Here is a 25,925-nt window from a genome sequence, read left to right as displayed (position 1 = left end):
GGTAAAGGCTAGAGGGGATGTGGCGCAGCCTGCCCTGAAGCCCACTTCCAATGATCACCATGTTTTGTACTCTGTGGTTGTTTTACAGAATAAGAAATGCTGGAGGAAGCTTCTGACCAGGTTTGTGGTGGTTTCATGCACTTTGAAGAGGTTGAAGGCCTCCCAGATGACAGATGTGGGGATGGATTAAGACGCTTTGGCTTGGTTGAGGAATAAAACATGCAGGTCTCTTCTGTGCCCTTTGAAGATTTTATTTGTTTTTGTGTTTCAGGTAAGTTTGGAGTGAGAAGTTATGACTTGTTGTCACAAAGACATGCACCGGGGGTTCAAGATATGTTTAAAGAGGACAGAATTCACGCAGAGGTGCACTGTTTGTCATAGCTTCATTTTGACATTGATTTTCAGTCCAGACAAGGTGCTGTGAGACTTCAGTATGTTGTTGGTGCTGATTGCCATCACCCTGTTCATAGGTGAAACTAAAAACTTGAATGTTGTATTTGAATATTTGACAATTTGGTTAAAATAAGCTCAAAATGATCATTACAGTCTAAATCAGCTCATTTTAAAATGTTGATTTGAATAGGTGTCAGTGCCCAGTATCCAGATAAAGTGGGGCAAAACAGTATTTAGTCAGCCAACAATTGTGCAAGTTCTCCCACTTAAAAACATGATAGAGGTCTTTCATTTTCATCATTGGTATACTTCAACTATGAGAGACAGAAAATCACCTTGTCTGATTTTTAACAAACTTATTTGGACATAATGATGGAGAATAAGTAGTTGGTCAGGAACAAACATTCATTGCAATACTTTCTTATATACCTTTTGCTGGCGATGACAGGTCAAAGGTTTTCTGAAAAGTCTTCATAAGGTATTCCAGGGGCGGGCAAACTTTTTGGCTCAGGGGCCGGATTGACTTTTAAAATTTGACAATATGATACATGTAAAACAAAAAATGTATTTGTGAACAGTGCATATCAGACTCTTTTGATATTCGCTTTGAAAATAAAACCAACTTGGTTTTGAAGGCTCTGACATTTGCTTGCATTTCATTCACAAACCGTTTTTTTCGGTTGGATCTTCACGTCCAGCTCATTCATGTGTGTCAGTAGGTCCACAGTAAATGTGAAATAACAAAGCCAATCCGTGTTATTCAGTTCAGGATAAATTCTCAAGAGTTCTGAAGTAGCTCCAAAAATTGATAATCTCCAGTTTGAGCTCCCACATTCGTTGATCCAATCATACATATCAAGCATGAATTCTGTACCAATCTTTGATTGGCCAGATGTGGCCTGTTTAAGAATAAGAATAAGAACAACTTTATTTATCCCAAAGGAAATGGTTGTGCCAGAGTTTCAAGTAAAACATAACAATAATAAATAATAGTCGGAAGGAGGGAGAATAAGAAATACAAATAAAACCATAAAGTGTCAAAGGCAAGGCTATAAAGTGTTTTAAGGTCTTAAAAAGTACAAAGATTTGAATATCCCCTTCGGCTGAAGGGTTTGCCTACCCTTGATGTATTCACAGGGTTTTTACACACTGTTGCTGGTAGTTTGGCCCATTCCTCCATGCAGACCTCTTACCTCTTGTAGATCCTGCCTACAAAGCCACTCCTTCATTGTCCGGGCGGTGTGTTTGGGATCATTGTCATGCTGAAACCAGCCACGTTTCATCTTCAATGCTCCTGCAAATGGAAGGAGATTTTCACTCCAAATCTCAGAATCCATGGCCGCATTAATTCTTTCCTTTCAGCCTTTCTGATCAGTCGTTTGGTCCCTTTGTAGAAAAACAGCCCCAAAGCAATGCTTCACACTGGCAATGGTGTTATTTTGAATGCGATTCAGCATTCCTTCCCCCAGCTACGACACACTTAGCTTTTACTAAAAAGTTGTATTTTGGTTTCATCTGACCATAGGACATTCATAGTCCTCTTTTGGATCATCCAAATGCCCTCCAGTAAATTTAGATGACGCGATGGGACACATGCTATCTCAGTAGAGGGACACATCTGGCACTTCAGGGTTTGAGTACCTGGCAGCGTAGTGTGTTACTGATGGTAGCCTTTATTACTTTGGTCCCAGCTCTCTGCAGCTTATTCTCTAGGTCCCCCTGTGGGCGTCTCATCATTTTGAGCCCTCGGGGTGAGCTCTTGTGTGGAGCCCAAGATGGAGGGAGATTATCAGTGGTCTTGTATGTCTTCCATTTTCTAATAATTGCTCTCACAGTTGATGTCTTCACACCAAGCTGCTTTCCTAGTCCAGATTCAGTCTTCCCAGCCTGGTGCCGGTTTACATTTTTGTTTATGGTGTCCTTAGACAGCTCTTTGGTCTTGGCCTGATTGAGTTTGGAGTGTGACGGTTTGAGGTTGTGGACAGGTGTCTTCTATCCTGGTAACCAGTTCAAACAGGTGCCATTAATACAGGTAAGGTGTGGAGAACAGAGGGGCATCTTAAAAAAGAAGTTACAGGTCTGTGGGAGCTCTGTGATATCTTGTTTATTGGTAACCAAATACTTATTTTACTGAAGAATTTACCAGTTAATTTATTAAATCTCTTTAACCCCAGCACTGTCTCTCATAGTTGAATAGCAACAGAGAGTGAAATGTGCAAAACCAAAAATGACTTGGATTGGGACAAAGTGGGGATAAAAAATGGATGAACTTTTCCTTGTTTTATTCATTACGAACATTTTCCATCAGCCGTGTTACAGGCACTGCTTTTCCAGGACATATTTGCAAATGTTAACAGTATGTATCTAATTAAAAGTAAAAAAAAAAAAAAGGTTAATGTGTAAATATCTCGTTACAATGTGAACACCTGCAGTTTACAGACAAGTGCAGCTTATGTGTTTGTGTTTTTACCCGCTGTGGTTTATATTCAGATGAGCTCCAGATGTCCAGATGTCACTTTCTAGGACTTTCAAGTTGCACAACAGTGCTCATTATCACGGCATCTCCTCTGGTCCTGCTCACTCTAGGTGAACAGCAGGGGGTCCAGGGCGGGTCGGTGTTGGATCTCAGGTAAGACAGAACAACAAGGTGCTCAGAGGACGTCAGTCACTCCTACAGAGCCAGGATGGGAGATCTGTACCCAGGGTCCTGTGGTTCTTTGTTTTCCTGCAGACGGGGATGATGTTGGAGGTCTTGGAGCAGACCGGCGCACAGAAGGAGACTCCTGGGCTGCTGGGTGACTGGACTTGGACCTGATTCATCAACAGTGTGTCAGAACTTCTCTCCATTCAGTGCATTTAAAAACCTCTGCATGTCATCGATGGTGGTCTGGCATCAGCTAAGCCACAGAATGCCAGTATAAGAGTACAGAGAAGCGGGACTCGGGATGAAAGTGTCCACGGAGGGGATTCCACAGGTCCCACATCTCTTTTCTTAATTCATAATTTAAAGTACAGTTAATTCATATGGTTAGAATTAGAATTAATTCATATAGTTTTAAGTAGAATTAATTTAAATAGTTCGAAGTAGAATTGAACCGAAGAGTTTATGACCGTTTATGTCGGTCACTGAAGGCTCCGGGGTTCCACGATGTGTTCCCGGTCAAGAGCGCTGTCCAGCCCCGCGACGTAAGTTCACTTTTACAGAGAATAGTGACGATTTCTCGACCTACAACCGAATTGACCGTGTTTATAACAACCGCGAAGCAACTCCCGGTGATTTTTGACGGTAATTTAGGTCCTTTCGGCCGAGAAATCTCGACGACGTCACAGATTTCGTGAGCTGAGGTAAGGCTAACTAAGCCGCTCAGCTAGCCAAACAGACTAGCTCGCGGCCTTCCGCCATCTTGCCTCGGAGCGCGTCGGTAATTGAATGTTGGCGACTCAAACGACAACGAAAAAGCGGTGGTCTAACCGAGCGCGATCGGCTCCGTCCGGACCAGCAGTCGTCGTAACAGCCGGTATTAGCCGGTGCGGGGCGGGGTTAGCGTTCAAGGCCGTCGAAGGCTGTTTGGGGTGCCGGGGTCCAGTGGGTGTTCGCCACGGGACGAGATGATTTACCGTCGTGTTTAAAAATTATTCTGCTGGTAGTGACGAAAACATGAATGTAATTAAATGTAAATGTGGATTTAAATCCATTTTACTGTTGTCTTGTGTTCGTGACGTTTTTTGAATTGTGTTTCCCGGCGATGAGCAACGAGTCTCTGTGAGAGCTGGTCGCAACGATGCGGTAACCAGACGGGTTCACAAGATGGCGCCCGTTTGCAGCCCAGTGTATCGTGAGCGGTGCAAACGTCCCTTTTCCACCTGTGTCTTTTCTCCTCACGGGCGACTTTTTGCCACATTCCAGGTGGATTTGAAGGGGACACGATTCCAAGAGTCTGGTTGTTGATGTCCTGGGTTTACTTTGATGCTTCGGCGTCCTGTCGGGGGGCGTGCACCACGTGACCGGGCAAATGCGGAAGATGCTTCAGCCATGTTGTTTCTTGTATGAAGTCGTGAGTGAAGCTGACGGTGCGGGGGATGCGCTGGCGTCGAGCGAGGGCGCGGGACTATCGCTTCTCGGCCTTTTGGCTAAGATCAAGTGTAGTATCTGTTTTATCAGTTTTCTATCTGATACGTCCCCTATCCGGGGACCAAATATTAAATTGATTTTTGGAACAGGGAGATGGAATAGGGGCTTGCTCCGTCCACTCCGCGCATCGACCCGGTATTGCAGTATCTCCGGGAACGGTGCACCCCCCGCTTTTGTGTCCGATGTCAGTCACTCCAACAACGTCATACGTAACCAACACACACGGGATCCAGATCTTGTCTGTGCCCTGCGTGACCGGTGACACTGTCCCCGTTGTTTCTGCCGGTAGGGAGCGGTAGATAGCGACACACGAGCGTGTCTGCCTGAAACCCTGTCCCTACCATTCGCCCCGTGCAGCCCGATAAAATCCCACTATGGACCAGAACTGAGCCTAAATGGATCGCATTTGAAACGGATGGATTGCCCCCGATAGACTGTGTCAGACTGGGCTCAGGGGGAAGTTCTCCCGGCCGTAGAGCGGCAGAAACCCCTCGCGGCATCAGGAGGACGGACGGAACGTGTTCCGGTTGTCCTCTGACTTCTTCGTGAAAATTGAAGCGTCCGTGTCGTTTTCGGCGTCCCGGCCCGTCAGAACTCCCAGAGTTGACGGTTTTTTTGACGGAGTGTGTGTGTGTGTGTGCGTGTGTGCGCGTGTACGTGTGTGTGTGTGTGTGTGCGCGCGCGCGAGAGGGATCGCGTGTGAGCTCCCGGAAGAGTCCGCGTGGGTTCCCCCCCGACTGAGAACGGCGTGCGTGTGAAAGCGGTCCGTGCGCGGGACGCGTGCGACTCATACTTACCTGGCAGGGGAGATACCATGATCAAGAAGGTGGTTCACCCAGGGCGAGGCTCAGCCATTGCACTGCGGCTGTGCTGACCCCTGCGAATTCCCAAAATGTGGGAATCTCGACTGCATAATTTCTGGTAGTGGGGGACTGCGTCCGCGCTCTCCCCTGTCGTGCTGTTCAAGAGCAAGTCTGTGTCGCTGGAGGCCGGGTTCACTGTTTATGGTCGCGCGCGCCCACCCTCCCCGGCCGGGCTGTGACCCAACCAGGGAGCTGTCGTCGCACATGGCAGGTGCACCGCGAAAGCGTGGATTTACGATCGGGCCAGAAAACAATCCAGAGTGTCCAAGTCCCTGAAATGCTCCTGCTTCTTGATCTCCGCTCCCTGTAGCCTCACCGTTCCACCCGAGTTCCTCTCATCCCCACACATGTATGCTGTCTTGCTGCGACTGACTTTCGTTCCTCTCCTTTCCAGAGCATAGCCCCACCTCTCTATAGTTTCACCGAGACACTTTACAGTTTATAGTTTATTTTGATTTCTAATTCTGCCTTTTATTATTTATTACTGTTATATTTTCTGGAACTCTGGCACAACAGTTTCCTTCGGGATTAATAAAGTTGTTCTTATCTTATCTTATCTTATCTTATCTTATCTTATCTTATCTCGACCTCCACCTGTTTTCTGCTCTCACTACAGATCACAACGGCATCTGCGAAGGTCACGGTCCGTGGAGGTTCATGTCTACCCTCATCGGTCAGCCCGCCCGTGCGTCACCATTGCGAACAAGAAGGGGCTCAGGGCCTATCCCCGACGGAGTCCCGCTTCCACCTTGAACTTGTCTGGTACCGTCTTACAGCACACCGCACGCACCACTGTCTCCCAGCTAGCATACATGTCCTGCACCAGTGTAACACACTTCTCTGCCGCTCCAGACTTCCTCATAGGATAGCAGAGCTCCTCTTGGCAACCTGTCGTAGGCCTTTTCTAGGTGTACAAAAAGGCAATGCGGCTCCCGCCGGCCCCCTCTGTACTTGTCTATGAGCATTCTGGGCGCAAATACTGCATCTGTGGTACTCGTCCTTTTTTTCCATGTGTATTTTATTTGTTTTTCTCTTTCTCTTGTCATGAAGTGTCCCGCCGTGCATACCAGTCCTGGTATGGCCTTTGGCAGCTCCCCCTTTACCTTAGGCTGCAGCCGAAGGTAAAGAGTGTCTGATGATGTTGGGTTCGAGTAGCCTTGGGCGCCACTGGCTGTAATCATGGCGACTAAAGAGAAGGAGCTCCTGACAGATGTGGAGATGACTGGAGGTGGAAAAGACAGAGGACGGCTGCTTATAAAGAGCCCTTCCGCGCGGGCCTCTCTCGTTTACGGCCATACCACCCTGAACACGCCCGATCTCGTCTGATCTCGGAAGCTAAGCAGGGTCGGGCCTGGTTAGTACTTGGATGGGAGACCGCCTGGGAATACCAGGTGCCGTAAGCTTTTTCATGGTCGTCCTCTCTGTCCCCAGCAGGGGGTGCTGTCTCTCAAGAGCGCCAACATTTCACACACGGACACACGCCGCTCATCCCCTTGTGTCTGTCCCACCGGAGTCACCGCGAAGCCCGGCGCCACACGCGCTCGCTCAGTCATAGTTCCCCGCCTTACCTTTCGGGTCACTTTCCGTTGTCTCGCCGCCTGCCTCCGTCCGTGGCTCGCCGCCTTTCTTCTCATCCCTGTACAGTGTTTCTCCATGTGCGCTGTATTTCTTTTTCTCTCGTTCGTGTCTCTCGCTGTTGAATAATCCAGCCGCTGACCTCCGTACCGCTGGCTCTCCGAGACACTTCCATGCCTCCACCTGTACGCTACGTCATCGGGACCCACTGCCTTTGAACTCCTCATCCTCTTCGATGCCCCCCTCGCTTCTTTTTACGCTGGTCTCTGCTCCTTTGCGGTCGCCAGTAGTCACCGCTTCTACCCCTGGCTCTCTTTCATTTTTCCCCATTCATTCCTTCATCAGGTTCCGAGGAGTCTGCTTGTTGAAGTCCTGGGTTTCCTTTGATGCGCCACGTGACCGGGCAGATGCGGAAGATGCATCGGCCATGTTGTTTCTTGTAAAGCAGGAACGTCGGCCTCCACCGGGACCTCCGTCTCCGGGGCGATGGGGGCGATGGGGGAGATGCGCCGTCGCTCCGGGCCGAGCGGCGGAGACGGGGTGGGGGTTGATTTGTGAATGAAGTCGTGAGTGAAGCTGACGGTGCGGGGGATGCGCTGGCGTCGAGCGAGGGCGCGGGGCTATCGCTTCTCGGCCTTTTGGCTAAGATCAAGTGTAGTATCTGTTCTTATCAGTTTAATATCTGATACGTCCCCTATCCGGGGACCAAATATTAAATTGATTTTTGGAACAGGGAGATGGAATAGGGGCTTGCTCCGTCCACTCCGCGCATCGACCCGGTATTGCAGTATCTCCGGGAACGGTGCACCCCCCGCTTTTGTGTCCGATGTCAAGGTTGCCGTGGCCTCCAACAACGTCATACGTAACCGACACACACGGGATCCAGATCTTGTCTGTGCCCTGCGTGACCGGCGACACTGTCCCCGTTGTTTCTGCCGGTAGGGAGCGGTAGATAGCGACACACGAGCGTGTCTGCCTGAAACCCTGTCCCTACCATTCGCCCCGTGCAGCCCGATAAAATCCCACTATGGACCAGAACTGAGCCTAAATGGATCGCATTTGAAACGGATGGATTGCCCCCGATAGACTGTGTCAGACTGGGCTCAGGGGGAAGTTCTCCCGGCCGTAGAGCGGCAGAAACCCCTCGCGGCATCAGGAGGACGGACGGAACGTGTTCCGGTTGTCCTCTGACTTCTTCGTGAAAATTGAAGCGTCCGTGTCGTTTTCGGCGTCCCGGCCCGTCAGAACTCCCAGAGTTGACGGTTTTTTTGACGGAGTGTGTGTGCGTGTGTGCGTGTGTGCGCGTGTACGCGTGTACGTGTGTGTGTGTGCGCGCGCGAGAGGGATCGCGTGTGAGCTCCCGGAAGAGTCCGCGTGGGTTCCCCCCCGACTGAGAACGGCGTGCGTGTGAAAGCGGTCCGTGCGCGGGACGCGTGCGACTCATACTTACCTGGCAGGGGAGATACCATGATCAAGAAGGTGGTTCACCCAGGGCGAGGCTCAGCCATTGCACTGCGGCTGTGCTGACCCCTGCGAATTCCCCAAATGTGGGAATCTCGACTGCATAATTTCTGGTAGTGGGGGACTGCGTCCGCGCTCTCCCCTGTCGTGCTGTTCAAGAGCAAGTCTGTGTCGCTGGAGGCCGGGTTCACTGTTTATGGTCGCGCGCGCCCACCCTCCCCAGCCGGGCTGTGACCCAACCAGGGAGTTGTCGTCGCACATGGCAGGTGCACCGCGAAAGCGTGGATTTACGATCGGGCCAGAAAACAATCCAGAGTGTCCAAGTCCCTGAAATGCTCCTGCTTCTTGATCTCCGCTCCCTGTAGCCTCACCGTTCCACCCGAGTTCCTCTCATCCCCACACATGTATGCTGTCTTGCTGCGACTGACTTTCGTTCCTCTCCTTTCCAGAGCATAGCCCCACCTCTCTATAGTTTCACCGAGACACTTTACAGTTTATAGTTTATTTTGATTTCTAATTCTGCCTTTTATTATTTATTACTGTTATATTTTCTGGAACTCTGGCACAACAGTTTCCTTCGGGATTAATAAAGTTGTTCTTATCTTATCTTATCTTATCTTATCTTATCTTATCTTATCTCGACCTCCACCTGTTTTCTGCTCTCACTACAGATCACAACGGCATCTGCGAAGGTCACGGTCCGTGGAGGTTCATGTCTACCCTCATCGGTCAGCCCGCCCGTGCGTCACCATTGCGAACAAGAAGGGGCTCAGGGCCTATCCCCGACGGAGTCCCGCTTCCACCTTGAACTTGTCTGGTACCGTCTTACAGCACACCGCACGCACCACTGTCTCCCAGCTAGCATACATGTCCTGCACCAGTGTAACACACTTCTCTGCCGCTCCAGACTTCCTCATAGGATAGCAGAGCTCCTCTTGGCAACCTGTCGTAGGCCTTTTCTAGGTGTACAAAAAGGCAATGCGGCTCCCGCCGGCCCCCTCTGTACTTGTCTATGAGCATTCTGGGCGCAAATACTGCATCTGTGGTACTCGTCCTTTTTTTCCATGTGTATTTTATTTGTTTTTCTCTTTCTCTTGTCATGAAGTGTCCCGCCGTGCATACCAGTCCTGGTATGGCCTTTGGCAGCTCCCCCTTTACCTTAGGCTGCAGCCGAAGGTAAAGAGTGTCTGATGATGTTGGGTTCGAGTAGCCTTGGGCGCCACTGGCTGTAATCATGGCGACTAAAGAGAAGGAGCTCCTGACAGATGTGGAGATGACTGGAGGTGGAAAAGACAGAGGACGGCTGCTTATAAAGAGCCCTTCCGTGCGGGCCTCTCTCGTTTACGGCCATACCACCCTGAACACGCCCGATCTCGTCTGATCTCGGAAGCTAAGCAGGGTCGGGCCTGGTTAGTACTTGGATGGGAGACCGCCTGGGAATACCAGGTGCCGTAAGCTTTTTCATGGTCGTCCTCTCTGTCCCCAGCAGGGGGTGCTGTCTCTCAAGAGCGCCAACATTTCACACACGGACACACGCCGCTCATCCCCTTGTGTCTGTCCCACCGGAGTCACCGCGAAGCCCGGCGCCACACGCGCTCGCTCAGTCATAGTTCCCCGCCTTACCTTTCGGGTCACTTTCCGTTGTCTCGCCGCCTGCCTCCGTCCGTGGCTCGCCGCCTTTCTTCTCATCCCTGTACAGTGTTTCTCCATGTGCGCTGTATTTCTTTTTCTCTCGTTCGTGTCTCTCGCTGTTGAATAATCCAGCCGCTGACCTCCGTACCGCTGGCTCTCCGAGACACTTCCATGCCTCCACCTGTACGCTACGTCATCGGGACCCACTGCCTTTGAACTCCTCATCCTCTTCGATGCCCCCCTCGCTTCTTTTTACGCTGGTCTCTGCTCCTTTGCGGTCGCCAGTAGTCACCGCTTCTACCCCTGGCTCTCTTTCATTTTTCCCCATTCATTCCTTCATCAGGTTCCGAGGAGTCTGCTTGTTGAAGTCCTGGGTTTCCTTTGATGCGCCACGTGACCGGGCAGATGCGGAAGATGCATCGGCCATGTTGTTTCTTGTAAAGCAGGAACGTCGGCCTCCACCGGGACCTCCGTCTCCGGGGCGATGGGGGCGATGGGGGAGATGCGCCGTCGCTCCGGGCCGAGCGGCGGAGACGGGGTGGGGGTTGATTTGTGAATGAAGTCGTGAGTGAAGCTGACGGTGCGGGGGATGCGCTGGCGTCGAGCGAGGGCGCGGGGCTATCGCTTCTCGGCCTTTTGGCTAAGATCAAGTGTAGTATCTGTTCTTATCAGTTTAATATCTGATACGTCCCCTATCCGGGGACCAAATATTAAATTGATTTTTGGAACAGGGAGATGGAATAGGGGCTTGCTCCGTCCACTCCGCGCATCGACCCGGTATTGCAGTATCTCCGGGAACGGTGCACCCCCCGCTTTTGTGTCCGATGTCAAGGTTGCCGTGGCCTCCAACAACGTCATACGTAACCGACACACACGGGATCCAGATCTTGTCTGTGCCCTGCGTGACCGGCGACACTGTCCCCGTTGTTTCTGCCGGTAGGGAGCGGTAGATAGCGACACACGAGCGTGTCTGCCTGAAACCCTGTCCCTACCATTCGCCCCGTGCAGCCCGATAAAATCCCACTATGGACCAGAACTGAGCCTAAATGGATCGCATTTGAAACGGATGGATTGCCCCCGATAGACTGTGTCAGACTGGGCTCAGGGGGAAGTTCTCCCGGCCGTAGAGCGGCAGAAACCCCTCGCGGCATCAGGAGGACGGACGGAACGTGTTCCGGTTGTCCTCTGACTTCTTCGTGAAAATTGAAGCGTCCGTGTCGTTTTCGGCGTCCCGGCCCGTCAGAACTCCCAGAGTTGACGGTTTTTTTGACGGAGTGTGTGTGTGTGTGTGTGCGTGTGTGCGCGTGTGCGCGTGTACGTGTGTGTGTGTGTGTGTGCGCGCGCGCGAGAGGGATCGCGTGTGAGCTCCCGGAAGAGTCCGCGTGGGTTCCCCCCCGACTGAGAACGGCGTGCGTGTGAAAGCGGTCCGTGCGCGGGACGCGTGCGACTCATACTTACCTGGCAGGGGAGATACCATGATCAAGAAGGTGGTTCACCCAGGGCGAGGCTCAGCCATTGCACTGCGGCTGTGCTGACCCCTGCGAATTCCCAAAATGTGGGAATCTCGACTGCATAATTTCTGGTAGTGGGGGACTGCGTCCGCGCTCTCCCCTGTCGTGCTGTTCAAGAGCAAGTCTGTGTCGCTGGAGGCCGGGTTCACTGTTTATGGTCGCGCGCGCCCACCCTCCCCGGCCGGGCTGTGACCCAACCAGGGAGCTGTCGTCGCACATGGCAGGTGCACCGCGAAAGCGTGGATTTACGATCGGGCCAGAAAACAATCCAGAGTGTCCAAGTCCCTGAAATGCTCCTGCTTCTTGATCTCCGCTCCCTGTAGCCTCACCGTTCCACCCGAGTTCCTCTCATCCCCACACATGTATGCTGTCTTGCTGCGACTGACTTTCGTTCCTCTCCTTTCCAGAGCATAGCCCCACCTCTCTATAGTTTCACCGAGACACTTTACAGTTTATAGTTTATTTTGATTTCTAATTCTGCCTTTTATTATTTATTACTGTTATATTTTCTGGAACTCTGGCACAACAGTTTCCTTCGGGATTAATAAAGTTGTTCTTATCTTATCTTATCTTATCTCGACCTCCACCTGTTTTCTGCTCTCACTACAGATCACAACGGCATCTGCGAAGGTCACGGTCCGTGGAGGTTCATGTCTACCCTCATCGGTCAGCCCGCCCGTGCGTCACCATTGCGAACAAGAAGGGGCTCAGGGCCTATCCCCGACGGAGTCCCGCTTCCACCTTGAACTTGTCTGGTACCGTCTTACAGCACACCGCACGCACCACTGTCTCCCAGCTAGCATACATGTCCTGCACCAGTGTAACACACTTCTCTGCCGCTCCAGACTTCCTCATAGGATAGCAGAGCTCCTCTTGGCAACCTGTCGTAGGCCTTTTCTAGGTGTACAAAAAGGCAATGCGGCTCCCGCCGGCCCCCTCTGTACTTGTCTATGAGCATTCTGGGCGCAAATACTGCATCTGTGGTACTCGTCCTTTTTTTCCATGTGTATTTTATTTGTTTTTCTCTTTCTCTTGTCATGAAGTGTCCCGCCGTGCATACCAGTCCTGGTATGGCCTTTGGCAGCTCCCCCTTTACCTTAGGCTGCAGCCGAAGGTAAAGAGTGTCTGATGATGTTGGGTTCGAGTAGCCTTGGGCGCCACTGGCTGTAATCATGGCGACTAAAGAGAAGGAGCTCCTGACAGATGTGGAGATGACTGGAGGTGGAAAAGACAGAGGACGGCTGCTTATAAAGAGCCCTTCCGCGCGGGCCTCCCTCGTTTACGGCCATACCACCCTGAACACGCCCGATCTCGTCTGATCTCGGAAGCTAAGCAGGGTCGGGCCTGGTTAGTACTTGGATGGGAGACCGCCTGGGAATACCAGGTGCCGTAAGCTTTTTCATGGTCGTCCTCTCTGTCCCCAGCAGGGGGTGCTGTCTCTCAAGAGCGCCAACATTTCACACACGGACACACGCCGCTCATCCCCTTGTGTCTGTCCCACCGGAGTCACCGCGAAGCCCGGCGCCACACGCGCTCGCTCAGTCATAGTTCCCCGCCTTACCTTTCGGGTCACTTTCCGTTGTCTCGCCGCCTGCCTCCGTCCGTGGCTCGCCGCCTTTCTTCTCATCCCTGTACAGTGTTTCTCCATGTGCGCTGTATTTCTTTTTCTCTCGTTCGTGTCTCTCGCTGTTGAATAATCCAGCCGCTGACCTCCGTACCGCTGGCTCTCCGAGACACTTCCATGCCTCCACCTGTACGCTACGTCATCGGGACCCACTGCCTTTGAACTCCTCATCCTCTTCGATGCCCCCCTCGCTTCTTTTTACGCTGGTCTCTGCTCCTTTGCGGTCGCCAGTAGTCACCGCTTCTACCCCTGGCTCTCTTTCATTTTTCCCCATTCATTCCTTCATCAGGTTCCGAGGAGTCTGCTTGTTGAAGTCCTGGGTTTCCTTTGATGCGCCACGTGACCGGGCAGATGCGGAAGATGCATCGGCCATGTTGTTTCTTGTAAAGCAGGAACGTCGGCCTCCACCGGGACCTCCGTCTCCGGGGCGATGGGGGCGATGGGGGAGATGCGCCGTCGCTCCGGGCCGAGCGGCGGAGACGGGGTGGGGGTTGATTTGTGAATGAAGTCGTGAGTGAAGCTGACGGTGCGGGGGATGCGCTGGCGTCGAGCGAGGGCGCGGGGCTATCGCTTCTCGGCCTTTTGGCTAAGATCAAGTGTAGTATCTGTTCTTATCAGTTTAATATCTGATACGTCCCCTATCCGGGGACCAAATATTAAATTGATTTTTGGAACAGGGAGATGGAATAGGGGCTTGCTCCGTCCACTCCGCGCATCGACCCGGTATTGCAGTATCTCCGGGAACGGTGCACCCCCCGCTTTTGTGTCCGATGTCAAGGTTGCCGTGGCCTCCAACAACGTCATACGTAACCGACACACACGGGATCCAGATCTTGTCTGTGCCCTGCGTGACCGGCGACACTGTCCCCGTTGTTTCTGCCGGTAGGGAGCGGTAGATAGCGACACACGAGCGTGTCTGCCTGAAACCCTGTCCCTACCATTCGCCCCGTGCAGCCCGATAAAATCCCACTATGGACCAGAACTGAGCCTAAATGGATCGCATTTGAAACGGATGGATTGCCCCCGATAGACTGTGTCAGACTGGGCTCAGGGGGAAGTTCTCCCGGCCGTAGAGCGGCAGAAACCCCTCGCGGCATCAGGAGGACGGACGGAACGTGTTCCGGTTGTCCTCTGACTTCTTCGTGAAAATTGAAGCGTCCGTGTCGTTTTCGGCGTCCCGGCCCGTCAGAACTCCCAGAGTTGACGGTTTTTTTGACGGAGTGTGTGTGCGTGTGTGCGTGTGTGCGCGTGTACGCGTGTACGTGTGTGTGTGTGCGCGCGCGAGAGGGATCGCGTGTGAGCTCCCGGAAGAGTCCGCGTGGGTTCCCCCCCGACTGAGAACGGCGTGCGTGTGAAAGCGGTCCGTGCGCGGGACGCGTGCGACTCATACTTACCTGGCAGGGGAGATACCATGATCAAGAAGGTGGTTCACCCAGGGCGAGGCTCAGCCATTGCACTGCGGCTGTGCTGACCCCTGCGAATTCCCCAAATGTGGGAATCTCGACTGCATAATTTCTGGTAGTGGGGGACTGCGTCCGCGCTCTCCCCTGTCGTGCTGTTCAAGAGCAAGTCTGTGTCGCTGGAGGCCGGGTTCACTGTTTATGGTCGCGCGCGCCCACCCTCCCCAGCCGGGCTGTGACCCAACCAGGGAGCTGTCGTCGCACATGGCAGGTGCACCGCGAAAGCGTGGATTTACGATCGGGCCAGAAAACAATCCAGAGTGTCCAAGTCCCTGAAATGCTCCTGCTTCTTGATCTCCGCTCCCTGTAGCCTCACCGTTCCACCCGAGTTCCTCTCATCCCCACACATGTATGCTGTCTTGCTGCGACTGACTTTCGTTCCTCTCCTTTCCAGAGCATAGCCCCACCTCTCTATAGTTTCACCGAGACACTTTACAGTTTATAGTTTATTTTGATTTCTAATTCTGCCTTTTATTATTTATTACTGTTATATTTTCTGGAACTCTGGCACAACAGTTTCCTTCGGGATTAATAAAGTTGTTCTTATCTTATCTTATCTTATCTTATCTTATCTTATCTTATCTCGACCTCCACCTGTTTTCTGCTCTCACTACAGATCACAACGGCATCTGCGAAGGTCACGGTCCGTGGAGGTTCATGTCTACCCTCATCGGTCAGCCCGCCCGTGCGTCACCATTGCGAACAAGAAGGGGCTCAGGGCCTATCCCCGACGGAGTCCCGCTTCCACCTTGAACTTGTCTGGTACCGTCTTACAGCACACCGCACGCACCACTGTCTCCCAGCTAGCATACATGTCCTGCACCAGTGTAACACACTTCTCTGCCGCTCCAGACTTCCTCATAGGATAGCAGAGCTCCTCTTGGCAACCTGTCGTAGGCCTTTTCTAGGTGTACAAAAAGGCAATGCGGCTCCCGCCGGCCCCCTCTGTACTTGTCTATGAGCATTCTGGGCGCAAATACTGCATCTGTGGTACTCGTCCTTTTTTTCCATGTGTATTTTATTTGTTTTTCTCTTTCTCTTGTCATGAAGTGTCCCGCCGTGCATACCAGTCCTGGTATGGCCTTTGGCAGCTCCCCCTTTACCTTAGGCTGCAGCCGAAGGTAAAGAGTGTCTGATGATGTTGGGTTCGAGTAGCCTTGGGCGCCACTGGCTGTAATCATGGCGACTAAAGAGAAGGAGCTCCTGACAGATGTGGAGATGACTGGAGGTGGAAAAGACAGAGGACGGCTGCTTATAAAGAGCCCTTCCGTGCGGGCCTCTCTCGTTTACGGCCATACCACCCTGAACACGCCCGATCTCGTCTGATCTCGGAAGCTAAGCAGGGTCGGGCCTGGTTAGTACTTGGATGGGAGACCGCCTGGGAATACCAGGTGCCGTAAGCTTTTTCATGGTCGTCCTCTCTGTCCCCAGCAGGGGGTGCTGTCTCTCAAGAGCGCCAACATTTCACACACGGACACACGCCGCTCATCCCCTTGTGTCTGTCCCACCGGAGTCACCGCGAAGCCCGGCGCCACACGCGCTCGCTCAGTCATAGTTCCCCGCCTTACCTTTCGGGTCACTTTCCGTTGTCTCGCCGCCTGCCTCCGTCCGTGGCTCGCCGCCTTTCTTCTCATCCCTGTACAGTGTTTCTCCATGTGCGCTGTATTTCTTTTTCTCTCGTTCGTGTCTCTCGCTGTTGAATAATCCAGCCGCTGACCTCCGTACCGCTGGCTCTCCGAGACACTTCCATGCCTCCACCTGTACGCTACGTCATCGGGACCCACTGCCTTTGAACTCCTCATCCTCTTCGATGCCCCCCTCGCTTCTTTTTACGCTGGTCTCTGCTCCTTTGCGGTCGCCAGTAGTCACCGCTTCTACCCCTGGCTCTCTTTCATTTTTCCCCATTCATTCCTTCATCAGGTTCCGAGGAGTCTGCTTGTTGAAGTCCTGGGTTTCCTTTGATGCGCCACGTGACCGGGCAGATGCGGAAGATGCATCGGCCATGTTGTTTCTTGTAAAGCAGGAACGTCGGCCTCCACCGGGACCTCCGTCTCCGGGGCGATGGGGGCGATGGGGGAGATGCGCCGTCGCTCCGGGCCGAGCGGCGGAGACGGGGTGGGGGTTGATTTGTGAATGAAGTCGTGAGTGAAGCTGACGGTGCGGGGGATGCGCTGGCGTCGAGCGAGGGCGCGGGGCTATCGCTTCTCGGCCTTTTGGCTAAGATCAAGTGTAGTATCTGTTCTTATCAGTTTAATATCTGATACGTCCCCTATCCGGGGACCAAATATTAAATTGATTTTTGGAACAGGGAGATGGAATAGGGGCTTGCTCCGTCCACTCCGCGCATCGACCCGGTATTGCAGTATCTCCGGGAACGGTGCACCCCCCGCTTTTGTGTCCGATGTCAAGGTTGCCGTGGCCTCCAACAACGTCATACGTAACCGACACACACGGGATCCAGATCTTGTCTGTGCCCTGCGTGACCGGCGACACTGTCCCCGTTGTTTCTGCCGGTAGGGAGCGGTAGATAGCGACACACGAGCGTGTCTGCCTGAAACCCTGTCCCTACCATTCGCCCCGTGCAGCCCGATAAAATCCCACTATGGACCAGAACTGAGCCTAAATGGATCGCATTTGAAACGGATGGATTGCCCCCGATAGACTGTGTCAGACTGGGCTCAGGGGGAAGTTCTCCCGGCCGTAGAGCGGCAGAAACCCCTCGCGGCATCAGGAGGACGGACGGAACGTGTTCCGGTTGTCCTCTGACTTCTTCGTGAAAATTGAAGCGTCCGTGTCGTTTTCGGCGTCCCGGCCCGTCAGAACTCCCAGAGTTGACGTTTTTTTTGACGGAGTGTGTGTGTGTGTGTGTGCGTGTGTGCGCGTGTGCGCGTGTACGTGTGTGTGTGTGTGTGTGCGCGCGCGCGAGAGGGATCGCGTGTGAGCTCCCGGAAGAGTCCGCGTGGGTTCCCCCCCGACTGAGAACGGCGTGCGTGTGAAAGCGGTCCGTGCGCGGGACGCGTGCGACTCATACTTACCTGGCAGGGGAGATACCATGATCAAGAAGGTGGTTCACCCAGGGCGAGGCTCAGCCATTGCACTGCGGCTGTGCTGACCCCTGCGAATTCCCAAAATGTGGGAATCTCGACTGCATAATTTCTGGTAGTGGGGGACTGCGTCCGCGCTCTCCCCTGTCGTGCTGTTCAAGAGCAAGTCTGTGTCGCTGGAGGCCGGGTTCACTGTTTATGGTCGCGCGCGCCCACCCTCCCCGGCCGGGCTGTGACCCAACCAGGGAGCTGTCGTCGCACATGGCAGGTGCACCGCGAAAGCGTGGATTTACGATCGGGCCAGAAAACAATCCAGAGTGTCCAAGTCCCTGAAATGCTCCTGCTTCTTGATCTCCGCTCCCTGTAGCCTCACCGTTCCACCCGAGTTCCTCTCATCCCCACACATGTATGCTGTCTTGCTGCGACTGACTTTCGTTCCTCTCCTTTCCAGAGCATAGCCCCACCTCTCTATAGTTTCACCGAGACACTTTACAGTTTATAGTTTATTTTGATTTCTAATTCTGCCTTTTATTATTTATTACTGTTATATTTTCTGGAACTCTGGCACAACAGTTTCCTTCGGGATTAATAAAGTTGTTCTTATCTTATCTTATCTTATCTCGACCTCCACCTGTTTTCTGCTCTCACTACAGATCACAACGGCATCTGCGAAGGTCACGGTCCGTGGAGGTTCATGTCTACCCTCATCGGTCAGCCCGCCCGTGCGTCACCATTGCGAACAAGAAGGGGCTCAGGGCCTATCCCCGACGGAGTCCCGCTTCCACCTTGAACTTGTCTGGTACCGTCTTACAGCACACCGCACGCACCACTGTCTCCCAGCTAGCATACATGTCCTGCACCAGTGTAACACACTTCTCTGCCGCTCCAGACTTCCTCATAGGATAGCAGAGCTCCTCTTGGCAACCTGTCGTAGGCCTTTTCTAGGTGTACAAAAAGGCAATGCGGCTCCCGCCGGCCCCCTCTGTACTTGTCTATGAGCATTCTGGGCGCAAATACTGCATCTGTGGTACTCGTCCTTTTTTTCCATGTGTATTTTATTTGTTTTTCTCTTTCTCTTGTCATGAAGTGTCCCGCCGTGCATACCAGTCCTGGTATGGCCTTTGGCAGCTCCCCCTTTACCTTAGGCTGCAGCCGAAGGTAAAGAGTGTCTGATGATGTTGGGTTCGAGTAGCCTTGGGCGCCACTGGCTGTAATCATGGCGACTAAAGAGAAGGAGCTCCTGACAGATGTGGAGATGACTGGAGGTGGAAAAGACAGAGGACGGCTGCTTATAAAGAGCCCTTCCGCGCGGGCCTCCCTCGTTTACGGCCATACCACCCTGAACACGCCCGATCTCGTCTGATCTCGGAAGCTAAGCAGGGTCGGGCCTGGTTAGTACTTGGATGGGAGACCGCCTGGGAATACCAGGTGCCGTAAGCTTTTTCATGGTCGTCCTCTCTGTCCCCAGCAGGGGGTGCTGTCTCTCAAGAGCGCCAACATTTCACACACGGACACACGCCGCTCATCCCCTTGTGTCTGTCCCACCGGAGTCACCGCGAAGCCCGGCGCCACACGCGCTCGCTCAGTCATAGTTCCCCGCCTTACCTTTCGGGTCACTTTCCGTTGTCTCGCCGCCTGCCTCCGTCCGTGGCTCGCCGCCTTTCTTCTCATCCCTGTACAGTGTTTCTCCATGTGCGCTGTATTTCTTTTTCTCTCGTTCGTGTCTCTCGCTGTTGAATAATCCAGCCGCTGACCTCCGTACCGCTGGCTCTCCGAGACACTTCCATGCCTCCACCTGTACGCTACGTCATCGGGACCCACTGCCTTTGAACTCCTCATCCTCTTCGATGCCCCCCTCGCTTCTTTTTACGCTGGTCTCTGCTCCTTTGCGGTCGCCAGTAGTCACCGCTTCTACCCCTGGCTCTCTTTCATTTTTCCCCATTCATTCCTTCATCAGGTTCCGAGGAGTCTGCTTGTTGAAGTCCTGGGTTTCCTTTGATGCGCCACGTGACCGGGCAGATGCGGAAGATGCATCGGCCATGTTGTTTCTTGTAAAGCAGGAACGTCGGCCTCCACCGGGACCTCCGTCTCCGGGGCGATGGGGGCGATGGGGGAGATGCGCCGTCGCTCCGGGCCGAGCGGCGGAGACGGGGTGGGGGTTGATTTGTGAATGAAGTCGTGAGTGAAGCTGACGGTGCGGGGGATGCGCTGGCGTCGAGCGAGGGCGCGGGGCTATCGCTTCTCGGCCTTTTGGCTAAGATCAAGTGTAGTATCTGTTCTTATCAGTTTAATATCTGATACGTCCCCTATCCGGGGACCAAATATTAAATTGATTTTTGGAACAGGGAGATGGAATAGGGGCTTGCTCCGTCCACTCCGCGCATCGACCCGGTATTGCAGTATCTCCGGGAACGGTGCACCCCCCGCTTTTGTGTCCGATGTCAAGGTTGCCGTGGCCTCCAACAACGTCATACGTAACCGACACACACGGGATCCAGATCTTGTCTGTGCCCTGCGTGACCGGCGACACTGTCCCCGTTGTTTCTGCCGGTAGGGAGCGGTAGATAGCGACACACGAGCGTGTCTGCCTGAAACCCTGTCCCTACCATTCGCCCCGTGCAGCCCGATAAAATCCCACTATGGACCAGAACTGAGCCTAAATGGATCGCATTTGAAACGGATGGATTGCCCCCGATAGACTGTGTCAGACTGGGCTCAGGGGGAAGTTCTCCCGGCCGTAGAGCGGCAGAAACCCCTCGCGGCATCAGGAGGACGGACGGAACGTGTTCCGGTTGTCCTCTGACTTCTTCGTGAAAATTGAAGCGTCCGTGTCGTTTTCGGCGTCCCGGCCCGTCAGAACTCCCAGAGTTGACGGTTTTTTTGACGGAGTGTGTGTGCGTGTGTGCGTGTGTGCGCGTGTACGCGTGTACGTGTGTGTGTGTGCGCGCGCGAGAGGGATCGCGTGTGAGCTCCCGGAAGAGTCCGCGTGGGTTCCCCCCCGACTGAGAACGGCGTGCGTGTGAAAGCGGTCCGTGCGCGGGACGCGTGCGACTCATACTTACCTGGCAGGGGAGATACCATGATCAAGAAGGTGGTTCACCCAGGGCGAGGCTCAGCCATTGCACTGCGGCTGTGCTGACCCCTGCGAATTCCCCAAATGTGGGAATCTCGACTGCATAATTTCTGGTAGTGGGGGACTGCGTCCGCGCTCTCCCCTGTCGTGCTGTTCAAGAGCAAGTCTGTGTCGCTGGAGGCCGGGTTCACTGTTTATGGTCGCGCGCGCCCACCCTCCCCGGCCGGGCTGTGACCCAACCAGGGAGCTGTCGTCGCACATGGCAGGTGCACCGCGAAAGCGTGGATTTACGATCGGGCCAGAAAACAATCCAGAGTGTCCAAGTCCCTGAAATGCTCCTGCTTCTTGATCTCCGCTCCCTGTAGCCTCACCGTTCCACCCGAGTTCCTCTCATCCCCACACATGTATGCTGTCTTGCTGCGACTGACTTTCGTTCCTCTCCTTTCCAGAGCATAGCCCCACCTCTCTATAGTTTCACCGAGACACTTTACAGTTTATAGTTTATTTTGATTTCTAATTCTGCCTTTTATTATTTATTACTGTTATATTTTCTGGAACTCTGGCACAACAGTTTCCTTCGGGATTAATAAAGTTGTTCTTATCTTATCTTATCTTATCTTATCTTATCTTATCTTATCTTATCTTATCTTATCTCGACCTCCACCTGTTTTCTGCTCTCACTACAGATCACAACGGCATCTGCGAAGGTCACGGTCCGTGGAGGTTCATGTCTACCCTCATCGGTCAGCCCGCCCGTGCGTCACCATTGCGAACAAGAAGGGGCTCAGGGCCTATCCCCGACGGAGTCCCGCTTCCACCTTGAACTTGTCTGGTACCGTCTTACAGCACACCGCACGCACCACTGTCTCCCAGCTAGCATACATGTCCTGCACCAGTGTAACACACTTCTCTGCCGCTCCAGACTTCCTCATAGGATAGCAGAGCTCCTCTTGGCAACCTGTCGTAGGCCTTTTCTAGGTGTACAAAAAGGCAATGCGGCTCCCGCCGGCCCCCTCTGTACTTGTCTATGAGCATTCTGGGCGCAAATACTGCATCTGTGGTACTCGTCCTTTTTTTCCATGTGTATTTTATTTGTTTTTCTCTTTCTCTTGTCATGAAGTGTCCCGCCGTGCATACCAGTCCTGGTATGGCCTTTGGCAGCTCCCCCTTTACCTTAGGCTGCAGCCGAAGGTAAAGAGTGTCTGATGATGTTGGGTTCGAGTAGCCTTGGGCGCCACTGGCTGTAATCATGGCGACTAAAGAGAAGGAGCTCCTGACAGATGTGGAGATGACTGGAGGTGGAAAAGACAGAGGACGGCTGCTTATAAAGAGCCCTTCCGCGCGGGCCTCTCTCGTTTACGGCCATACCACCCTGAACACGCCCGATCTCGTCTGATCTCGGAAGCTAAGCAGGGTCGGGCCTGGTTAGTACTTGGATGGGAGACCGCCTGGGAATACCAGGTGCCGTAAGCTTTTTCATGGTCGTCCTCTCTGTCCCCAGCAGGGGGTGCTGTCTCTCAAGAGCGCCAACATTTCACACACGGACACACGCCGCTCATCCCCTTGTGTCTGTCCCACCGGAGTCACCGCGAAGCCCGGCGCCACACGCGCTCGCTCAGTCATAGTTCCCCGCCTTACCTTTCGGGTCACTTTCCGTTGTCTCGCCGCCTGCCTCCGTCCGTGGCTCGCCGCCTTTCTTCTCATCCCTGTACAGTGTTTCTCCATGTGCGCTGTATTTCTTTTTCTCTCGTTCGTGTCTCTCGCTGTTGAATAATCCAGCCGCTGACCTCCGTACCGCTGGCTCTCCGAGACACTTCCATGCCTCCACCTGTACGCTACGTCATCGGGACCCACTGCCTTTGAACTCCTCATCCTCTTCGATGCCCCCCTCGCTTCTTTTTACGCTGGTCTCTGCTCCTTTGCGGTCGCCAGTAGTCACCGCTTCTACCCCTGGCTCTCTTTCATTTTTCCCCATTCATTCCTTCATCAGGTTCCGAGGAGTCTGCTTGTTGAAGTCCTGGGTTTCCTTTGATGCGCCACGTGACCGGGCAGATGCGGAAGATGCATCGGCCATGTTGTTTCTTGTAAAGCAGGAACGTCGGCCTCCACCGGGACCTCCGTCTCCGGGGCGATGGGGGCGATGGGGGAGATGCGCCGTCGCTCCGGGCCGAGCGGCGGAGACGGGGTGGGGGTTGATTTGTGAATGAAGTCGTGAGTGAAGCTGACGGTGCGGGGGATGCGCTGGCGTCGAGCGAGGGCGCGGGGCTATCGCTTCTCGGCCTTTTGGCTAAGATCAAGTGTAGTATCTGTTCTTATCAGTTTAATATCTGATACGTCCCCTATCCGGGGACCAAATATTAAATTGATTTTTGGAACAGGGAGATGGAATAGGGGCTTGCTCCGTCCACTCCGCGCATCGACCCGGTATTGCAGTATCTCCGGGAACGGTGCACCCCCCGCTTTTGTGTCCGATGTCAAGGTTGCCGTGGCCTCCAACAACGTCATACGTAACCGACACACACGGGATCCAGATCTTGTCTGTGCCCTGCGTGACCGGCGACACTGTCCCCGTTGTTTCTGCCGGTAGGGAGCGGTAGATAGCGACACACGAGCGTGTCTGCCTGAAACCCTGTCCCTACCATTCGCCCCGTGCAGCCCGATAAAATCCCACTATGGACCAGAACTGAGCCTAAATGGATCGCATTTGAAACGGATGGATTGCCCCCGATAGACTGTGTCAGACTGGGCTCAGGGGGAAGTTCTCCCGGCCGTAGAGCGGCAGAAACCCCTCGCGGCATCAGGAGGACGGACGGAACGTGTTCCGGTTGTCCTCTGACTTCTTCGTGAAAATTGAAGCGTCCGTGTCGTTTTCGGCGTCCCGGCCCGTCAGAACTCCCAGAGTTGACGGTTTTTTTTGACGGAGTGTGTGTGTGTGTGTGTGCGTGTGTGCGCGTGTGCGCGTGTACGTGTGTGTGTGTGTGTGTGCGCGCGCGCGAGAGGGATCGCGTGTGAGCTCCCGGAAGAGTCCGCGTGGGTTCCCCCCCGACTGAGAACGGCATGCGTGTGAAAGCGGTCCGTGCGCGGGACGCGTGCGACTCATACTTACCTGGCAGGGGAGATACCATGATCAAGAAGGTGGTTCACCCAGGGCGAGGCTCAGCCATTGCACTGCGGCTGTGCTGACCCCTGCGAATTCCCAAAATGTGGGAATCTCGACTGCATAATTTCTGGTAGTGGGGGACTGCGTCCGCGCTCTCCCCTGTCGTGCTGTTCAAGAGCAAGTCTGTGTCGCTGGAGGCCGGGTTCACTGTTTATGGTCGCGCGCGCCCACCCTCCCCGGCCGGGCTGTGACCCAACCAGGGAGCTGTCGTCGCACATGGCAGGTGCACCGCGAAAGCGTGGATTTACGATCGGGCCAGAAAACAATCCAGAGTGTCCAAGTCCCTGAAATGCTCCTGCTTCTTGATCTCCGCTCCCTGTAGCCTCACCGTTCCACCCGAGTTCCTCTCATCCCCACACATGTATGCTGTCTTGCTGCGACTGACTTTCGTTCCTCTCCTTTCCAGAGCATAGCCCCACCTCTCTATAGTTTCACCGAGACACTTTACAGTTTATAGTTTATTTTGATTTCTAATTCTGCCTTTTATTATTTATTACTGTTATATTTTCTGGAACTCTGGCACAACAGTTTCCTTCGGGATTAATAAAGTTGTTCTTATCTTATCTTATCTTATCTCGACCTCCACCTGTTTTCTGCTCTCACTACAGATCACAACGGCATCTGCGAAGGTCACGGTCCGTGGAGGTTCATGTCTACCCTCATCGGTCAGCCCGCCCGTGCGTCACCATTGCGAACAAGAAGGGGCTCAGGGCCTATCCCCGACGGAGTCCCGCTTCCACCTTGAACTTGTCTGGTACCGTCTTACAGCACACCGCACGCACCACTGTCTCCCAGCTAGCATACATGTCCTGCACCAGTGTAACACACTTCTCTGCCGCTCCAGACTTCCTCATAGGATAGCAGAGCTCCTCTTGGCAACCTGTCGTAGGCCTTTTCTAGGTGTACAAAAAGGCAATGCGGCTCCCGCCGGCCCCCTCTGTACTTGTCTATGAGCATTCTGGGCGCAAATACTGCATCTGTGGTACTCGTCCTTTTTTTCCATGTGTATTTTATTTGTTTTTCTCTTTCTCTTGTCATGAAGTGTCCCGCCGTGCATACCAGTCCTGGTATGGCCTTTGGCAGCTCCCCCTTTACCTTAGGCTGCAGCCGAAGGTAAAGAGTGTCTGATGATGTTGGGTTCGAGTAGCCTTGGGCGCCACTGGCTGTAATCATGGCGACTAAAGAGAAGGAGCTCCTGACAGATGTGGAGATGACTGGAGGTGGAAAAGACAGAGGACGGCTGCTTATAAAGAGCCCTTCCGCGCGGGCCTCCCTCGTTTACGGCCATACCACCCTGAACACGCCCGATCTCGTCTGATCTCGGAAGCTAAGCAGTGTCGGGCCTGGTTAGTACTTGGATGGGAGACCGCCTGGGAATACCAGGTGCCGTAAGCTTTTTCATGGTCGTCCTCTCTGTCCCCAGCAGGGGGTGCTGTCTCTCAAGAGCGCCAACATTTCACACACGGACACACGCCGCTCATCCCCTTGTGTCTGTCCCACCGGAGTCACCGCGAAGCCCGGCGCCACACGCGCTCGCTCAGTCATAGTTCCCCGCCTTACCTTTCGGGTCACTTTCCGTTGTCTCGCCGCCTGCCTCCGTCCGTGGCTCGCCGCCTTTCTTCTCATCCCTGTACAGTGTTTCTCCATGTGCGCTGTATTTCTTTTTCTCTCGTTCGTGTCTCTCGCTGTTGAATAATCCAGCCGCTGACCTCCGTACCGCTGGCTCTCCGAGACACTTCCATGCCTCCACCTGTACGCTACGTCATCGGGACCCACTGCCTTTGAACTCCTCATCCTCTTCGATGCCCCCCTCGCTTCTTTTTACGCTGGTCTCTGCTCCTTTGCGGTCGCCAGTAGTCACCGCTTCTACCCCTGGCTCTCTTTCATTTTTCCCCATTCATTCCTTCATCAGGTTCCGAGGAGTCTGCTTGTTGAAGTCCTGGGTTTCCTTTGATGCGCCACGTGACCGGGCAGATGCGGAAGATGCATCGGCCATG

At 53.6% G+C, this 25,925-nt stretch overlaps 21 non-coding genes across 21 annotated transcripts; all 21 read left to right on the top strand.

The window, feature by feature from the left end:
• The first annotated feature begins 4,504 nt into the window (after nucleotides 1-4,504).
• LOC147220284 (U2 spliceosomal RNA) lies at nucleotides 4,505-4,694 on the top strand. Its single transcript, XR_015108171.1, has one exon. It is a non-coding gene; the product is annotated as a U2 spliceosomal RNA (small nuclear RNA).
• Nucleotides 4,695-5,314: 620 nt separating this feature from the next.
• On the top strand, nucleotides 5,315-5,478 carry LOC147220283 (U1 spliceosomal RNA). The gene has a single exon (XR_015108205.1). It is a non-coding gene; the product is annotated as a U1 spliceosomal RNA (small nuclear RNA).
• A 1,194-nt stretch (nucleotides 5,479-6,672) lies between these two features.
• Nucleotides 6,673-6,791, top strand: LOC147220282 (5S ribosomal RNA). Its single transcript, XR_015108280.1, has one exon. It is a non-coding gene; the product is annotated as a 5S ribosomal RNA (ribosomal RNA).
• Nucleotides 6,792-7,585: 794 nt separating this feature from the next.
• Nucleotides 7,586-7,776, top strand: LOC147220281 (U2 spliceosomal RNA). The gene has a single exon (XR_015108083.1). It is a non-coding gene; the product is annotated as a U2 spliceosomal RNA (small nuclear RNA).
• Nucleotides 7,777-8,405: 629 nt separating this feature from the next.
• Nucleotides 8,406-8,569, top strand: LOC147220280 (U1 spliceosomal RNA). Its single transcript, XR_015108434.1, has one exon. It is a non-coding gene; the product is annotated as a U1 spliceosomal RNA (small nuclear RNA).
• A 1,194-nt stretch (nucleotides 8,570-9,763) lies between these two features.
• Nucleotides 9,764-9,882, top strand: LOC147220279 (5S ribosomal RNA). Its single transcript, XR_015108278.1, has one exon. It is a non-coding gene; the product is annotated as a 5S ribosomal RNA (ribosomal RNA).
• Nucleotides 9,883-10,676: 794 nt separating this feature from the next.
• On the top strand, nucleotides 10,677-10,867 carry LOC147220278 (U2 spliceosomal RNA). The gene has a single exon (XR_015108082.1). It is a non-coding gene; the product is annotated as a U2 spliceosomal RNA (small nuclear RNA).
• Nucleotides 10,868-11,506: 639 nt separating this feature from the next.
• On the top strand, nucleotides 11,507-11,670 carry LOC147220277 (U1 spliceosomal RNA). The gene has a single exon (XR_015108204.1). It is a non-coding gene; the product is annotated as a U1 spliceosomal RNA (small nuclear RNA).
• Nucleotides 11,671-12,844: 1,174 nt separating this feature from the next.
• Nucleotides 12,845-12,963, top strand: LOC147220276 (5S ribosomal RNA). The gene has a single exon (XR_015108277.1). It is a non-coding gene; the product is annotated as a 5S ribosomal RNA (ribosomal RNA).
• A 794-nt stretch (nucleotides 12,964-13,757) lies between these two features.
• On the top strand, nucleotides 13,758-13,948 carry LOC147220275 (U2 spliceosomal RNA). Its single transcript, XR_015108081.1, has one exon. It is a non-coding gene; the product is annotated as a U2 spliceosomal RNA (small nuclear RNA).
• A 629-nt stretch (nucleotides 13,949-14,577) lies between these two features.
• On the top strand, nucleotides 14,578-14,741 carry LOC147220274 (U1 spliceosomal RNA). Its single transcript, XR_015108423.1, has one exon. It is a non-coding gene; the product is annotated as a U1 spliceosomal RNA (small nuclear RNA).
• Nucleotides 14,742-15,935: 1,194 nt separating this feature from the next.
• On the top strand, nucleotides 15,936-16,054 carry LOC147220273 (5S ribosomal RNA). The gene has a single exon (XR_015108275.1). It is a non-coding gene; the product is annotated as a 5S ribosomal RNA (ribosomal RNA).
• A 794-nt stretch (nucleotides 16,055-16,848) lies between these two features.
• LOC147220272 (U2 spliceosomal RNA) lies at nucleotides 16,849-17,039 on the top strand. The gene has a single exon (XR_015108080.1). It is a non-coding gene; the product is annotated as a U2 spliceosomal RNA (small nuclear RNA).
• A 639-nt stretch (nucleotides 17,040-17,678) lies between these two features.
• Nucleotides 17,679-17,842, top strand: LOC147220271 (U1 spliceosomal RNA). The gene has a single exon (XR_015108203.1). It is a non-coding gene; the product is annotated as a U1 spliceosomal RNA (small nuclear RNA).
• Nucleotides 17,843-19,016: 1,174 nt separating this feature from the next.
• LOC147220270 (5S ribosomal RNA) lies at nucleotides 19,017-19,135 on the top strand. Its single transcript, XR_015108274.1, has one exon. It is a non-coding gene; the product is annotated as a 5S ribosomal RNA (ribosomal RNA).
• Nucleotides 19,136-19,929: 794 nt separating this feature from the next.
• Nucleotides 19,930-20,120, top strand: LOC147220269 (U2 spliceosomal RNA). The gene has a single exon (XR_015108079.1). It is a non-coding gene; the product is annotated as a U2 spliceosomal RNA (small nuclear RNA).
• A 629-nt stretch (nucleotides 20,121-20,749) lies between these two features.
• Nucleotides 20,750-20,913, top strand: LOC147220268 (U1 spliceosomal RNA). Its single transcript, XR_015108412.1, has one exon. It is a non-coding gene; the product is annotated as a U1 spliceosomal RNA (small nuclear RNA).
• Nucleotides 20,914-22,122: 1,209 nt separating this feature from the next.
• LOC147220267 (5S ribosomal RNA) lies at nucleotides 22,123-22,241 on the top strand. The gene has a single exon (XR_015108273.1). It is a non-coding gene; the product is annotated as a 5S ribosomal RNA (ribosomal RNA).
• A 794-nt stretch (nucleotides 22,242-23,035) lies between these two features.
• Nucleotides 23,036-23,226, top strand: LOC147220266 (U2 spliceosomal RNA). Its single transcript, XR_015108078.1, has one exon. It is a non-coding gene; the product is annotated as a U2 spliceosomal RNA (small nuclear RNA).
• A 640-nt stretch (nucleotides 23,227-23,866) lies between these two features.
• LOC147220265 (U1 spliceosomal RNA) lies at nucleotides 23,867-24,030 on the top strand. Its single transcript, XR_015108202.1, has one exon. It is a non-coding gene; the product is annotated as a U1 spliceosomal RNA (small nuclear RNA).
• Nucleotides 24,031-25,204: 1,174 nt separating this feature from the next.
• LOC147220264 (5S ribosomal RNA) lies at nucleotides 25,205-25,323 on the top strand. Its single transcript, XR_015108431.1, has one exon. It is a non-coding gene; the product is annotated as a 5S ribosomal RNA (ribosomal RNA).
• Nucleotides 25,324-25,925: the final 602 nt, after the last annotated feature.

The sequence above is a fragment of the Fistularia commersonii genome, chromosome 24 (assembly GCF_037954325.1).
Source record: "Fistularia commersonii isolate RoL2024-O1a breed Wild chromosome 24, RoL_Fcom_v1.0, whole genome shotgun sequence".
Taxonomy (NCBI): Eukaryota; Metazoa; Chordata; class Actinopteri; order Syngnathiformes; family Fistulariidae; genus Fistularia; species Fistularia commersonii.
Note: the sequence above shows the minus strand (reverse complement) of the source record. Positions and strands in the feature narration are given on the sequence as shown.